A 16,248-nucleotide genomic window follows, 5' to 3' on the forward strand; every position below is an offset into this window, starting at 1 on the left:
TGAATGTGTTTAAATGTGTTAACCAAAACTCAGGCAATTGGCAAAAATATTGAAGAAAGAATACTTTAAATAAAATTTTAAATACTACAGTAATACTGTGTTTCTAAGTTTGTCTTTGTTTTAATTTGCTTTTAATTACTCTTTTCCAGTATTAATATCAAGACAATACAGAGTGTATGGTATAGTAAGGAGCATTGTATTAGTTAGGCCCATTTTAAATGGTAACTCTCAAGCAACCAGAAACTAAATTTATCCAGCATAATGGATGCTGATTAATTGGGATTCTACAGTACAGTGTTTCTGAATTTTCATCTGTCCCAACAATTATACAATACCCTATTTCTGTGTTACTATTAACTGTCCTTTCATGGAATATTGTGTTACAGTGTATATAACATTCTGGAAATAGTTACATTGTTTGATACTCTTCTTGCTATTTTTTATTTTTTATTTAGCATATTTCCAGCCTTTCTCTAAAAATGGCATTCATGGCAGCTTATTATTATTTCCATGGCACTCTTCTGGTTGAAACACTTGTAAATTTACTTTAAAAAATTGCTGATGAGCCAAAAATTACTTTTATCATTAATTACATTTACAAGCTGTTTCGTTAATCATTGTGATAAGCATTACTTTTTAAAGAAATTATCAGTTCACAGAAAATGCAATACTTGTTATTGGTACCCTTCTTTTCTAGTTGAACAGAATCCATTCTGTCTCCAAGAATGCATCTACATTGTAGAATGAAAACAGTTTGACATCACTTTAACTGCCTTATCTCAATGCTATGAAATCATGGGAACTGCAGCCAAAGAGTACTGATGTCACACCAAATTATAGCTCCAAAGATTCCATAGCATTGAACCATGACAATTAAAGTGGTATCAAACTGTATTCATCCAGAATCCACACATGTCTATGTGCCAAAACTACAGTCCCAAATAGTTATGTGGACTGGCTCTCACTGTAGTTAATATTTCATCTCAGCATAGCAACCATTGTGAAGTCTTAATTAGCTGTATTCAGCCCAGCCAATAGTTCTTCTACAGCTGCAGTTTTACTCTGTGATGACAAAAAAACCAGATAACTACGTAATATGCATGTGTGGTAGTAAAGGGGTATCAGAGGCATCAAGAGCAAAAAGAAAAGGAGCAAAGACAGCAATGCCTTACATCTCAAAAGGTGAGCTGTGGCATAGATTTATGTGCAGAATGGCTTCATCTGTCTAACATTTATTTCCTGCCTTTTTCCCAGCCTTGGCACGCTTTAGAGCAGGAGTCATGGGTAATTTGACCTTCCTGAGCGCAATGGACTGCAGCTCCTATTATCCTCACTGCTGGATAGAACTGATAGGAGTTGTGGTCCAAGCTCTGGGGGGACAAACAGACCAGATCAGATCAAACTTTTTCCCCATGTCATTAAGGGTCTAGAAAATTTACCAGATATTGAAGCTTAGTATTGTTTCCCCAAAACCCTGACTGGGAATGAGATAAGAGCTTAGAACAGAGCTTTCCAAACATTTCATGTTGGCGACACACCTTTTACACATGCAGTCCCCGAGTAACAAACCATCTGACTTACAAATGGCTCAGTTACAAACAAGAGACAACAGGAAGTGATAGAAATCTACCCCTAGGAAGGGAAATTCACTCCCAAAAGCATTATCATGGAGAAAAGGTGTATCCACTGAAGCTTTATTACCAATCCTTGTTTCTACAAGAGGCCCAATTTTTCACAATCCAATTATCACAAGGACAGAAAGGAATGTGAAATATTTTGAACAGGCATAGACAGCAAAACAAAAAACACTGTATGCTATCTAAAGCTTTTTTAAAAAAAAATATTGGAGTTACACATTCAACTTAAGAACAAACCTACAGAACTATCTTGTTCATAACTTGGGAACTGCCTGTAATTCAATTTTACAAGCAAATATTACAAGCAGATATTAAAACAACCACTTGTGAGAGATATGGATATATACATAGATTGTAATAGCAAAATGTATGGGGACACAGCATAACTCATGAAAACTTTCACTTCTATTTTTAAAAATATATGATTTATTGCTTATTTCACGTAGACTCAGAGGTTTTTCATTAAGTTCACGTGACACATCTGTACACTGCAGCTGACACAAGGAGTCATGATGCACAGTTTGGAAAGCTTTTGCTTAAACTGTTACTTTTTAAAAAATAATTATTTCCATGTATAGCTGTAACAAAAAAATTCTAAGGAACCATTTTCTTGACTGTTTCAAAAAAAATTCTAAAATAGTTACTTTCAGTTACTGTTAAAAAATCAACAGCATAAAACCATGTGATGTTCCATCAATCCTCCAACATCAGTTAGTAAGACAAATATTCATAACTATAAAAGAATTCCAAAAACTCACATACAATGAGAAAAGAGTGAATTTATGTCTTAAGTTAAAGAAGTGATAGATCTTTATTCAGAAAAAGAATTAGTTACAAATAACTATCAGCCGAACTACATTACATTGTTAAAGCTTTTTAAAACCACTTCATTTATTTTTTCTTTATCCTATGGAGTTCTGGGATCAAAGGTTTGATGAAGAATTTCACATTTATTGTTAGAAAGTTCTGATGACTACCTTTGAATTATTTTATTGTTTTATTTACATGTTTTCATCCTGATCTTTTATCATGGGATCTCAGGGTTGCAAACTGGGGAAACAATGTAAATGATGTAAACAATTGCAGATAAAACAATTCAAACAAGTTAAAAGAGCCAAGCCACTATGGAAAACTAACCCACTACTGTATAGCTCTATATTAGCCACCTTATCACATTGAGAAATTTCCCAGTCGTAGGACACTTATGTCTCTTTTCAAACAGAGAGGCACTGAGCTCATCACATGAGTTAAGCTACTTCTGGCTGTCATACATAGCCCTCTATGGTTGAAAAGAGGCAGAAGTGTCCTGAAAGGAGGGAACTCCAGCAATCAACCCCATCACATTGAGAAATTTCCCTCTCATAGGACACTTCAGCCTCTTTTCAAGCATGGAGAGGCATGGAGCCCATAACATGTTCCTGGATTGAAAAGAGACTGAAGTGACCTGAAAGGAAGGAATTCTGAACACATGCCAGCAATCGCGTTCAGCGCTCCTATTCCCCTTTACTCCCATGTTTACAACTGAAAAACAGATGTGATGGGAACCATCAATTTCCCGTCCTGTTACAATGCCCAACTGTCAGCTATTTCTTGTTTCCGATGGGGTTCAATGCAGAACAATATGATCACATGGAAAGTAATGGTTTTAACCTGGATCGCTGTCTTTTGTATCTTATGGGGTTTGGTGCAGAACAATAGGATTCCATAGAAAGAAATGGTTTTAACCTGCAGCACTGTCTCTTGTATCCTATGGGCTTTCATGCAACAACAACTTTATATGTTTCCTGCCATCATCTCCCAAAAGGGACTCGGGATGGCTTACAAAACAGCACATAATAGTGCCATAAATACACATAACAATAGAGGTAGGTTACATCAACATATTAACAATAACAATATCAATTAGCAAAAAACAACACATTAAAAATAAGGCCTAAATGATCAATAAAATAATCAATACAACTCAGCAATGGCTGTTATTAAAATGGGCAGTACAACATCCCAGCCACAACTGAATCCCATGGAAAGCAATGGTTTTAATCTGGATCACTGTCTCTTGTATCCTATGGGCCAAAGTAAGAGTAAATATAAATCATTGCTTCTGTGCCTATTATTTTTGTAGTGGACACTCTGCAGCTCTAAAAGAGATATTGTGGTCAAACGCTGAATTTCCTGACCATTTCCTATGAGTAAACTGCCCTCCCACCATCTGTTGTAACCCATGAAATAGATTTAGGGTACATACAAGGTTGGCCACTAGGCTTTTAGGAAATGTGGGAGTTGAAAGTCAAAATGTGCCCACACTTGATCCACAATGTAAAATGCAGCCATGACTTCTCGGTCAGTAGTGATTTACTAACCAGCTGTGGCACAACTGGTTAGTAGCCAGCTGCAAAAAAGCACTACTGATTGAGAGGTCATGAGTTCGAATACAGCCCGAGTCGGATTGAGCGCCCGACCATTAAAAATAGCCTAGCTCGTTGTTGACCTAAGCAACCCGAAAGATAGTTGCATCTATCAAGTAGGAAAATTAGGTACTGCTTATGTGGGGAGGCTAATTTAACTAATTTATGACACCATAAAAATCGTCCAGCAGCGTGAGGAAGATTGAAGAAGTAATCCGTCAAGGACTCCGTGTCACAGTGGATGAGGAAGAAGCAGCTCCTCCTGTGGCCGGAATTGAGCATACCCTCATGAAGCTGGAAAATGTTAAACTCCCTCTTTGCTTTGTCTCGGTGTGTATGTCGTATGGCACTGAATGTTTGCCAGGTATATGTACATTGTGATCCGCCCTGAGTCCCTTCGGGGTGAGAAAGGCGGAATATAAATACTGTAAATAAACAAACAAATAAAATTAATTGCTATGGCTCAATGCTAAAGAACCATGTGAGATATAGTTTTGCAAAGTCTTTAGCCTTCTTGACCAAATAATGGTGGTGACTTGCCAAACTACAATTCTCATGCTCCCACTGTATTGAGCCAGGACAATTAAAGTGGTGTCAAATTGCATTCAGGCATGGGCCAACTTGGGCCCTTCAGGTGTTTTGGACTCCAACTCCCATCATTCCTAACAGCCTCAGGCCCCTTCCTTTTCCCATAAGCGGCTGAGGGGGAAAAGGAAGGGGCTAGAGGCTGTTAGGAATGGTGGGAGTTGGAGTCCAAAATACCTGGAGGGCCCAAGTTGGCCCATGCCTGGTGCTGATGCACCCAAAGTTTACAAAAGCTTTCCCTCAGAATATTGCCACATTACAGGATGAATAGTTGTGGTGTCCTACTGCCATAATTCCGTACTGTGGCTCCAAGGTGCTACAAAATCCCTTTGCGCATCCATCAACCATAGAGAGCAAAATAAAATAAAATAAGGCGTGTAAATGAAACAGGAAATTATTTCAACGGAACCGGAAGCGCCGCTCCAAACGGTCTCGTCCTCTCTCTGGTTCTGAGGCCGGCAGAGCCTTAGAACGTATAAGGAAAAAGGAGGAGGAGGAGCGTTTCGAGGGCAACGCGAACGTGGTGACGTACCAGAGCAACCCGAGAGCACTCAGCCTATCACCTCTCCCCAGCTCCGGCTTCCTCCGTGAAGGGGCGGGGCAAAAGAACCGGTAGTCGGATCTGGGATTGTGGGGCAGAGGCGTTGGGAGGAAGTGGCGCAGCCCAGCCATGGTTTACATTTCGAACGGTGAGGATCACTTATTCTTCTTCTTTCAGGGGGATTTGTGTTTATTTCAAGGGGCATGGAAGTAGGGAATGCAGCTTCCGCCTTTTTCCTTTTCCTGTTCTGCATGGAGGTGGGAGGAAACATATGCTCCCAAACACAAGTTCCCCAAACTGCCCTGGCTCAGTGTTGTGGAATCGTGGGATGATATTGGGTTGCTGTGAGTTTTCCGGGCTGTATGGCCATGTTCCAGAAGCATTCTCTCCTGACGTTTCGCCTACATCTATGACAGGCATCCTCACAGCGTGTGAAGTCTATAGAAAACTAAGCAAGGGAGGTTTATATATCTGTGGAAGGTCCAGGGTGGAAGAAAGAACTCTTGTATGTTGGAGGCAAGTGTGAGTGTTGCAGTTAAACACCTTGATTAGTATTGAAAAGCCTGGCTGCTTCCTGCCTGGGGGAATCCTTTTTTGGGAGGTGTTAGCTGGCCCTGATTGTATCGTGTTTGGAATTCCCGTTTTCAGAGTGTTGTTCTTTATTTACTGTCCCGATTTTAGAGTTTTAAAATACCAGTAGCCAGATTTCGTTCATTTTCATGGTTTCCTCCTTTCTGTTGAAATTGAAATTGTCCACATGCTTGTCAGGGCCAGCTAACACCTCCCAGCAAAGGATTCCCCCAGGCGAAAATCAGCCAGGCCTTGAAACTATAAGGTTTTTCAATGCTAATTGAGGTGATTAATTGCACCATTCACACTTGACTCCAACAGCCAAGAGTTCTTTCTCCCACCCTGGACCTTCCACAGATATATAAACCCCATTTGCCTAGTTTCCAACAGACCTCACAACCTCTGAGGATTCCTGCCATAGATGTGAGTGAAGCATCAGGAGAGAATGCTTTTGGAACATGGCCATACAGCCCGGGAAACTCAAAGCAACCCAGTGATTCCGGCCAGAAAAGCCTTCTCTGCCAAAGAGTGCGAGTGTCTCATCAAGCTACAACTCTCACTATTCCATAGCATTAAGCCATGGCAGTTAAGGTGGTGTCAGACTACATTAATTTAACCGTGGAGATGCACCCCTTATGGAATGAAACGCTTCCACATTTTGTTGTGGCATGAAATCCAGAATAAGGGCAGCCATGGCTTTCTACTCAACCAGTGGATAAAGAGGACTTGTGTCCTCTGCTGCACCCATTAACAAGCCGAGGAAGGATGAGAGAAAATCCGTTGATTTGTATGGGAGAGCTTAAGGTGATTAAAAGTAGCCCTCAGCTGGGGTAGGCCACGGAGGCAAATAGCCTAGAATTAAATACTTTCCAACCTGCAATCTTGAAACTGTTTTCACAGCTGGTGCGAAGTGCCTCTTGCTTGTAAATAAGGAAAAAGAGAGAGCTGTAAACACAATCTTAGAGTGCATCTACATTGTAGAATGAATGCATTTTGACACCACCTTAACTGCCATAGTTCAATGCTACGGGATCATGAGAATTGTAGTTCTACAAAACCTTTAGTCTTCTCTACCGAAGAATGTGGGTGCTTCCCAAAAAGTACAAATCCCAGGATTCTATAGTTTTGAGCCATGAAAGTTAAAGTGGTGTCAAACTGCATACATTCTACAATATAGATCAGTAGTTCTCAACCTGTGAGTCCCCAGGTGTTTTGGACTACAACTCCCAGAAATTCCAGCCAGTTTACCAGCTGTTAGGATTTCTTGGAGTTGAAGGCCAAAACATCTGGGACCCACAGGTTGAGAACAATTGGTATAGATGCACCCTTAGTTAATGTAAATCCTGTGGTGAGATACAGCTTGTACCTAGTGCAGTTGTCAACAAGGTTTGCATTTGTGTGTGTGGAGCAGGTGGTTAATTGCTTGTTCCTTCCTGTTCCAGTCTTTTCATGCTTACAGTTTCTTCAAGTGCCTTCATGCTCAAAACATGGGACTGAAATAACTCTTGCCAACCATGTGACCTATTGCTGTAAGGATTGCCATCATCTGGATATTTACTTGTGAGGAACTTCTGGAGGTTCCCACTTGGCCATGGAAACTCACTGGGTGGTCTTAGGCAAGTCGCATGCTCTCAGATACAGAAACCTCAATGACAGAGCTTAGGGTTGTCATAAGTCATAAAGGGCCTGAAGGCACACAGCAACGAAGACCTGCTGATTTCTGCTGCCTGTGGTTCTTGTGTTCATTCTAATATGGATCAGTTTTCTAGGTCGTGATTATGTCACTCTCCGTCTGAGTGCACTTCCCCTCCATGTTTCAAGTATCTGTTTATTTACTACCTCCATTCTTCTCCTAAAATAAAAGCAGTATCTTGATTAGAATACGCATATTTTGTGGCACGAACAGCAGCTAATGGCTTATAGCCAGTCACTTCCTGATGAGGCTGGACACCTTTCTGTGTTGTGTGGTCATTGCCAGAAGAGCTGGGAAATGAAATGCTTATTACAGGTAGATGACATTGGTGACTTACTGTGTCTTCTCTATAATGAACAGTTATTATTGCTGCCATTGTTATGTGCCTTCATGTCACCCCTCAGGCAAACATATCGTGGGGTTTTCTTGGTGAGATTTGTTCAGAGAGGCTTTTACTTTGCTTTCCTCTGAGGCTGAGAGAGGGTGACTTGCCCAAGGTCACCCACTGTGTTTCTAGGGCTGAGTAGGAATTTCCACCCTGATCTTCAGAATCCTAATCCAATCCTCAAACTATTACACCATGTTGGTTCCACCCCCTCCTCCTATTCCTTTTCTTGGAATCATGCCATACTCCAAAAGTTCTTGAACTGTAGCTCCCACCAACTCTATCCAATGCAGTCTGTGGTGAGGAATGCAAATAATTGAATAATAAAGTCTTGTTTTGTTCTCTTGCATAATAATGATGGGTCCTAGGCCTATATCCATTTGTTAATCCCAAGTACAGTAGACTCACTGATCTAAGAGAACATGCTAAATTTACTTTTATGTACACTCCATTGATTCAATGGGTCTACTCATAGGATCTAACAATGGATTTAGATCCATGTTCTAACTTGTATGATACGTATTTTTTTTAATTTAATATTTTCCTTTTTAAATGCACACTTAATTGTTTTGAGATTATGTTTGTGATTTTCCCCACCTGTGTTGCAGGACAAGTGTTGGATAACCAGAGCCGGGCTCCCTGGAGCTTCTCGTCTATAACTGACTTCTTTTGGGGAATAGCAGACTTCGTAGTTATGTTGTAAGTAGAATTATTATACTAATTGAACTCTTTATTTGCATAGTGTTCTTTTTAAGAGCCACCTGAAGCCCGTGTGCGGCAGGGAATGGAATAATAAATACATATATGTACAGACATGACTGTAACAAAGCTCCTCTGCTTTTTGATAACCAACTTTTTAACCATTTTGAATTATTAGCATCTAGTCCACTCTTTCATCATTAAAACTGAATTAAAATAAAACCAAATTAAAATGAAAACATGACATGGGGTTCCACATTTTGTCGATTTCTAGTGTTTGACATTGCTCTGGTTCCTAACATGCGGCATAAGTGGGTTACACCTGTCATATTTCCAATCTGAGATTAAGATGGGTGTAGATAATCTTTCTAATGTGGAAATGCATGGAGCTGAGAAGCTTTAGCAGACATCAGTACGCTGTCCTGAAATTGAAACTTGGTGACTGATAAATAATGGTTCAGTATGGTGGGATTCTGCCCCGGTGGCGAAGTGCGTTAAAGCACTGAGCTAAAGACTGAAAGGTCCCAGGTTCAAACCCCGGGAGTGGCGTGAGTGGCCGCTGTTAGCTCCATCTCTTGCCAACCTAGCAGTTCGAAAACATGCCAAAGTGAGTAGATCAATAGGTACCGCTCCAGCGGGAAGGTAACGGCACTCCCTGCAGTCATGCCGGCCACGTGACCTTGGAGGTGTCTAAGGACAACGCCGGCTCTTCGGCTTAGAAATGGAGATGAGCACCAACCCCCAGAGTCAGACATGACTGGACTTAACGTCAGGGGAAACCTTTACCTTTACCTGTGGTGGGATTCAGAGAACTGGCATGGCATAATGGATTGAATATTGGATTAAAACTCTGGTAGACCAGGGTTCGAATCCCTACTCAGCCATGGAAGTACACTGGGTGACCTTGGGCAAGTCAAAATCTCTCTGCCTTTTAAGAGGGCAATCAACAATCCTCTCTGAATTGAAACTTGCCAAGAAAAGTCCATAGTAAGGTTGACACTAGTCAAAGTTTACTTGTAGACACAGAAGACTTGGAGGGGTCCAGATAAAGCCTTTTCAACAGAGGTCTTATAAGTACCTCCCTTAGGCAAGTAGCTCCCTAGGCAATGTCTTTTTGCAATTTCTTTTTACCAATGCCGTCAGCCTATCCCCCATCCATTGAATGCAAGAACACACATGATGTCCCTCGCCTCTCCAAGAGCCCTGCCTATCTTCCTGGGCTGTACACATTGAAAAACATCCATTCACCTGAGGCAAGCAAGGGCTAAGTTTATACATTCTCTGGACCTGAAATATCCAATAAAGTAAAGATACATAGAACTTAAAATAAGTTTTGCTTCAAGAATAAATAATTCTGGTTAATTGTTAGTTCAGTATATATAAATAATAATAATAAATAATAGTAAACTTTATTTATACCCCACCACAATCTCCCCGAAGGGGCTCAGGGTGGCTCACAGAAACACTAAAAACTAGCAAAAAGTGGGCCAACTTTTTAAAAATATTCAATCACAAGGCGACAAATATTTAATAGATTTTTTTACAGTTCATTACAGTTGCTGAATAGTGTTTGCACCTCAATATGTTGCTGAATGTTGTATACAATTCTAACAATGCTAAACTGTTTGGGGGGGGGGGTGTTTTGTTTGGGATGTTGTTTTGGCTGTCAGATAACAGTAATTTGCTTTTTTAGTTTCCAGAGCATTATTCATCCAGATCTGACGAGAGGGTCTACATCTTCTTCCTCTTCAAGATATGATGATGGAAGAGGGTACAGTCTTTTCACTCTAATTTGGATGTTACACATTATGCAAAACTCTGCTGTGTTAGCAGGCAGTAATAGTAATGTGTGTGGGTCCCTCTTCTTACTGAAATGTAGTTACATCGAATGGAAAGTCTTTAAAACTGGTTCTAATATAATCCCAGTATGTAGGTTTTACACAAGATGTGGAATGAGGGAGGGGATTGAATTCTCATTTGGGATTTGTGAATGAAAATGCCTATACAAATTAACCTCAACCACAGTCCATCAACTTCTATCATAGTGGATAGATCACTTATGGAAGCTTTGCTTTATACTGAACATTTTGAATATGAATTGGAATGGTACATCAGTACTGCCCTAGATACTAAATTTATGCACAGGTTTAGTAAAGTTAAAGGACTTTCATTTCAGGTCTTCCAGAAATTTTCTCCCTTATGTTGTAAACTGATTCTAGTGATCTGAATATAGCTTGTCTTCATTATATGTTGGAAAAGCATTTTCTAAATATTATGGATCCTGACAATAATTTTTTTAAATCTTAAAGGAGGACTTTCTTATTAGTTAGAGATTTTTAGAATGATTTTAAAATAATTCTGTGAAAGTTATGGCATACTTCAGTTATTCTCTTTGAACAATATATCTGAGGATTTTATTCCTTTTGTGCATTTTGTTAATGAGATCAGAAAACTTAATTGGATTTCTATTAGAGTCAATGATACACTTGAAAATAATTAATTGTGGGCCAATATGTCATGCTGTTGTTGTTCACTTATTAAGCAAACTGTTGAGAGATATAAATAATTCAGCATTTGTTAAATTATGACTGAAAAATTGAGTTACTAGAGGTTCTTATTAAATTGTTCTATTTTATTTTTAGACCTCCAGGGTTACCTCGTCGTAGAATGGGCCGAATAAGTCATTTTGGTGGTCCAAGCCCCCCACCAATGGCTGGAGGTGGATGAGGAAGGTAATCTGTAGCCTCATTTTTCTTATGTGCACCATCAAAACAATTCCCTAGTTAGATTTTTTCTTTTACTAGCTTGAAGTGAGTGGAAAAAGTCAGAACATTTGTGGCTACAAATATAAATTCATAGTTGTATTATAACCATATATGAGCTTTCTTTAGATGTTCACACCTTATTTATCATCCGAGGTTGAAGTCTTCAATATATAAAATATATATTTTTAAGTTAGGAAAAAAGATCTATGAGTGGAAAAATAATTGAATATTTAGGTTTATCAGAGAAGGCAGCCAGACACACACATTTGCAAGATAGGAAGGACCTGCCAGATGTGTAGTTTTCAGTAAAATAAGTTGAGAAGCCACATAAAAGCAAGAGAATAACCTGACATTTACTTATAATGTGTTAATTGGTGTAGCAGTGTGGTAGTCTTCTCTTCATGATTTCAGTTATCATTACTTCTTTAGCAGAAACCTTGGCACCAGAGGCAGATCAGAAGGAATAAGGGTAGACTGCATGTTTCAGCAGACCTACTTTCATAGCTAAAAATATGCACATATGAAATGAAATTACCAGGTCAGGAAAATCTCTCATGAGTATATAAAAACAATTGGAATCTTCTAGAAATCACTTCAGGGCTTTTACCAAAATACATGAACAGTGCACCTTGTCTTTCTGAGTTGCTCTTCATTCAGACTCAGCAAGAGATTCCAAAGGCAGCTGCTATTTCTTTGTCTGTTGTAAGGAGACACAGATGACTATGGTTGGATTGGCTAGGATCTTGCTTTTTTTCCTGGTCAAGCTTTATTATATTTATTTATTATAAGCTGTTGCAACCCATCACCGATTGTTTGTGCTTCTCCAGTCCACGTTCATCATCCTTACAGTGCTGATGCTGGGGAGGGGGGATCTAAATGGAGGACAAGGAAGAGAGGGGTCTGGGCAGGCATAAAAAAACTTTATAAAAAGAAACTTCCTTCTCGGGTGCCTTGTTAACTGCGATATGCCTGCATTTCATTGGTCCTAAAAAAGAGTTGCCTAACTTCTAGATTTTTGTTCCCCCAAGAAATGTTCTGAATTTCATTTTCCTTCCCTTTAGGTAAATGCCTCCTTCAAAAAGGAGGCAGCCAGACATACACATCTGCAAAATGGGAAGGACCTACTGAGGGATGAACTTGATGGGAGCCTGCAGGTTGCGATTGTGTTGTCTGAAAAATTCCCTGCTCTGCCAATTGGCGGGACCATGATGTTGTCCTGGGAATTCCTTATTCTGGGATCCAGGGCAACTGAAAAGCAGTTCTGTTAAATTAAATGCATCTCTGTACTGTCTATTTTACGCCTTTTTGTATAGCTTGTGAAGATTTTGTTGTCATTGTAGAGTCCCCAGAAATATATATGGCTTTGCAAAACTCTGGCTTTGTGTCTTTATATAAAACAGAAATTTTCCGGTGTTTTAAAGGCTCATACATCATGGACATGAAGAAGTATTTTATAAAGAGAACTTCGGTATACATTAATTATGAGAGAGTGAATAAAAAGATCCATTACATTCTCTTGAGTATTTATATTATTTTAATTTATTAATTTATAGCCTGCCTTTCTCCGAAGATGGGGTTCAAACATAGCTACCAAGGAATCAGGACAGATTCGTTTTATCTCTATTTGATAGGTTGACTCTTATTAGAAATACTCCCTCAGATTTTACTATTTTCTGCTATCAAAAGGCCTGAGATTTTTAAAAATCTCATCTCATCACTCCCCCTCCTGTTCTTTATCTCCCTTGTTGTTTACTGTTCTTGAGTTCCATAATTCAGTTTTTGTTTACCTTAGTGGTTGGATGTGAGTTGACTGTCTGGATAGACATACAGCTGAACACAACATATGCTGAGGCCAGAAAGTGATAGCATTTATCTTAGTGTCAGCCATCAGAGCAGAGGGATGATTTCCCACCAACAATATTATTGTGAACTATCCCTATTCCGATGCAAAAGATTTGGGGTTACTTGGTCTTGCGTGAGCTATTAAAGATTACTTAGCTTTTACTGAAGACAGAATGAAAACTGCTAGAATTTAGATCCATACAGCTATTCTTTCTGAGTTCAATTATGGGGGCCATAGCAGAGATCCCATATGCTCCTTTCATAGCAAAAAAGAAAAAAAAGAATCACATTAACAATAGAAAGCCAGTGTGATTCAGTGGTTTGAGCTCTGGAGACCAGTGTTTGAATCACCACAAGGCTATGGATTGTCTTGGGCACATCACACACTCTCCAGAAAAAGACAATGGCAACCTGCCCTGAACAACTCTTGGGAGGGAAAAAATTGATAGGTTTGCTTAGCATCACCATACATTGGAAATGATTTGAAGGCAAATGATGTGCAACTGATTACATGATGGATGTTATGCCCATAAGTTGAACAACATTGTATCCCCCAAGTCAACAGTGAGAAGGACGTCCACATACTTATTCTATACTTATACTTATCCACATAGTCTATAAGTGGCTGCACAAAGGGTGTTTCATTAAGATGGATCTGATTTGAAATGGCTGTATTGTTGCAACCATGAACAACCCATGAATGAAACACCCTTTGAAAGCGTGAGGCACAATTTCCAATGATTCCTGCAGGATGCCTCTCCCAGCACACAATGGCCCCTAGCCTCAAGGCATTCACAGGATAGTGACCCTACAACATAAGCCTAATGACGTATCCTACATTTACAGGGTTATTTTTAAAATCTATTTCTGGCTCAAACTGGCTGGTAATTCATGATAACTTGATAAATCAATTAACTTTGTAACTTTTTGTGAAAATTTATTTATTTATTTATTTATTTACAGCATTTATATTCCGCCCTTCTCACCCCGAAGGGGACTCAGGGCGGATCACATTACACATATAGGCAAACATTCAATGCCTTTTAACATAGAACAAAGACAAACAAACATAGGCTCCGAGCGGGCCTCGAACTCATGACCTCCTGGTCAGAGTGATTCATTGCAGCTGCTCTCCAGCCTGCGCCACAGCCCGAGCCCAATGTAACAAGTTGCCATCATGAAATACACTGCTTCGAAATTGAGCCCCATCATTTTGAAACATTTTGTATAATTTTGATGCCATTATGCTCCATAAAATTGCAATCTCTGGTGGCCTCTAAAGTGGTTAAAAAGGGCTACCAATCCTACATCTTCACTCCTAAAAAGAGTTATCATGGGGGGAAAGTGTCTCTACTGAAGCATTATCACCAATCCTTGTTTCCACATCAAGCCAAAATGTCCAAAATTTAATTATCACAGACATAAAGTGAGGTGAAATCTTCTAAACAGACACAGATCATAAAGGAAACCCTCCTGAGGTGTTAACCCTTTACTATATGATTCAAAGCTTGTCTGTGTGTGTACGTGCAATAATGAAATAATCTGTTTTTCCTTGATCTCATACAATATTCTATATTCATGCATTTGACTGTTTATCTTTGTATTAACCATGAAAACCTGGCTATTTAAGCAGGCTTTTGATAATGTCTAAGAGTATTAACCACACTATTGAACAAGACTTCAAATGGTTATCAGAACTATAACTTATAATGTTGGATACCCTGATCATAAGAATTGGCTGGTTTTAAATGGCATTAGAGAGCTAAATAGTCCTTTAAACAGTTTATTTATTTTTGTTTACAATATTGTACCATTTTGTTTTATTGATTGATATGTGATTATTGTCAATTATATCATTTACTGTTTTTGTTATTTTGTTGTAAGCTACCCCGAGTCCCTTTGGAGAGAGGGGGAGGGATATAAATAAAGATGATGATTGTTATTACAGTAGAGTCTCACTTATCCAAGCTAAACGGGCCGGCAGAAGCTTGGATAAGCGAGCATCTTGGATAATAAGGAGGGATTATGGAAAAGCCTATTAAACATCAAATTAGGTTATGATTTTACAAATTAAGCACCAAAACATCATGTTATACAACAAATTGGACAGAAAAAGTAGTTCAATACGCAGTAATGTTATGTTCTAAATACTGTATTTACAAATTTAGCACTAAAATATCACGATATATTGCAAACATTGACTACAAAAATGGCTTGGATAATCCAGAGGCTTGGATAAGCGAGGCTTGGATAAGTGAGACTCTACTGCAGGGGTCCCCAAACTTTTTAAACAAGGGGCCAGTTCACGATCCTTCGGACTTTTGGAGGGCCGGACTATAGTTGGCCACGGAGTAATAATAATAATAACAACAACAATAATAAAAAAGTGGGTTGAAAGAGACCCTTTGGGCCATTGAGTCCAACCCCCTTCTGCCTTTGTGCATCAAAAGCACAAGCAAAGCACCCCTGACAGATAGCCACCCAGCCTCAATGTTAACAACAACAACAACAATAATAATAATAATAATAATAATAATAATAATAATAATAATAATAATAAAGAGGGTTGGAAGAGACCCCTTGGGCCATTTAGTCCAACTCCTTCTGCCTTTGTGCACCGAAAGCACAAGCAAAGCACCCCTGACAGATGGCCACCCACCCTCAATGTTAATAATAATAATAATAATAATAATAATAATAAAGAGGGTTGGAAGAGACCCCTTGAGCCATTTAGTCCAACTCCTTCTGCCTTTGTGCACCAAAAGCACAAGCAAAGCACCCCGACAGATGGCCGCCAAGCCTCAATGTTAATAATAATAATAATAATAATAATAATAAAGAGGGTTGGAAGAGACCCTTTGGGCCATTGAGTCCAATCCCCTTTTGCCTTTGTGCACCAAAAGCACAAGCAAAGCACCCCGACAGATGGCCACCAAGCCTCAATGTTAATAATAATAATAAGGGTTGTAAGGGAAGAAGAGACCCCTTGGGTCATTTAGCCCAACCCCCTTCTGCCTTTGTGCCAATGGGGCCGGATAAATAGCTTCAATGGGCTGCATCCGGCCCCCGGGCCTTAGTTTGGGGACCCCTGCTCTACTGTATTATTATTAATAATAGCGGCTGAGG

The 16,248-nt window shown here is 39.4% G+C and overlaps 1 long non-coding RNA gene across 1 annotated transcript; it reads left to right on the forward strand.

Moving 5' to 3' along the window:
• Positions 1-5,152: 5,152 nt before the first annotated feature.
• selenok (selenoprotein K) lies at positions 5,153-12,791 on the forward strand. The gene is made up of 5 exons (XR_505775.3): positions 5,153-5,316; positions 8,425-8,515; positions 10,209-10,286; positions 11,158-11,247; positions 12,342-12,791. It is a non-coding gene; the product is annotated as a selenoprotein K (long non-coding RNA).
• The last annotated feature ends 3,457 nt before the right edge of the window (positions 12,792-16,248 follow it).

Source organism: Anolis carolinensis, chromosome 2, assembly GCF_035594765.1.
Source record: "Anolis carolinensis isolate JA03-04 chromosome 2, rAnoCar3.1.pri, whole genome shotgun sequence".
NCBI lineage: Eukaryota > Metazoa > Chordata > Lepidosauria > Squamata > Dactyloidae > Anolis > Anolis carolinensis.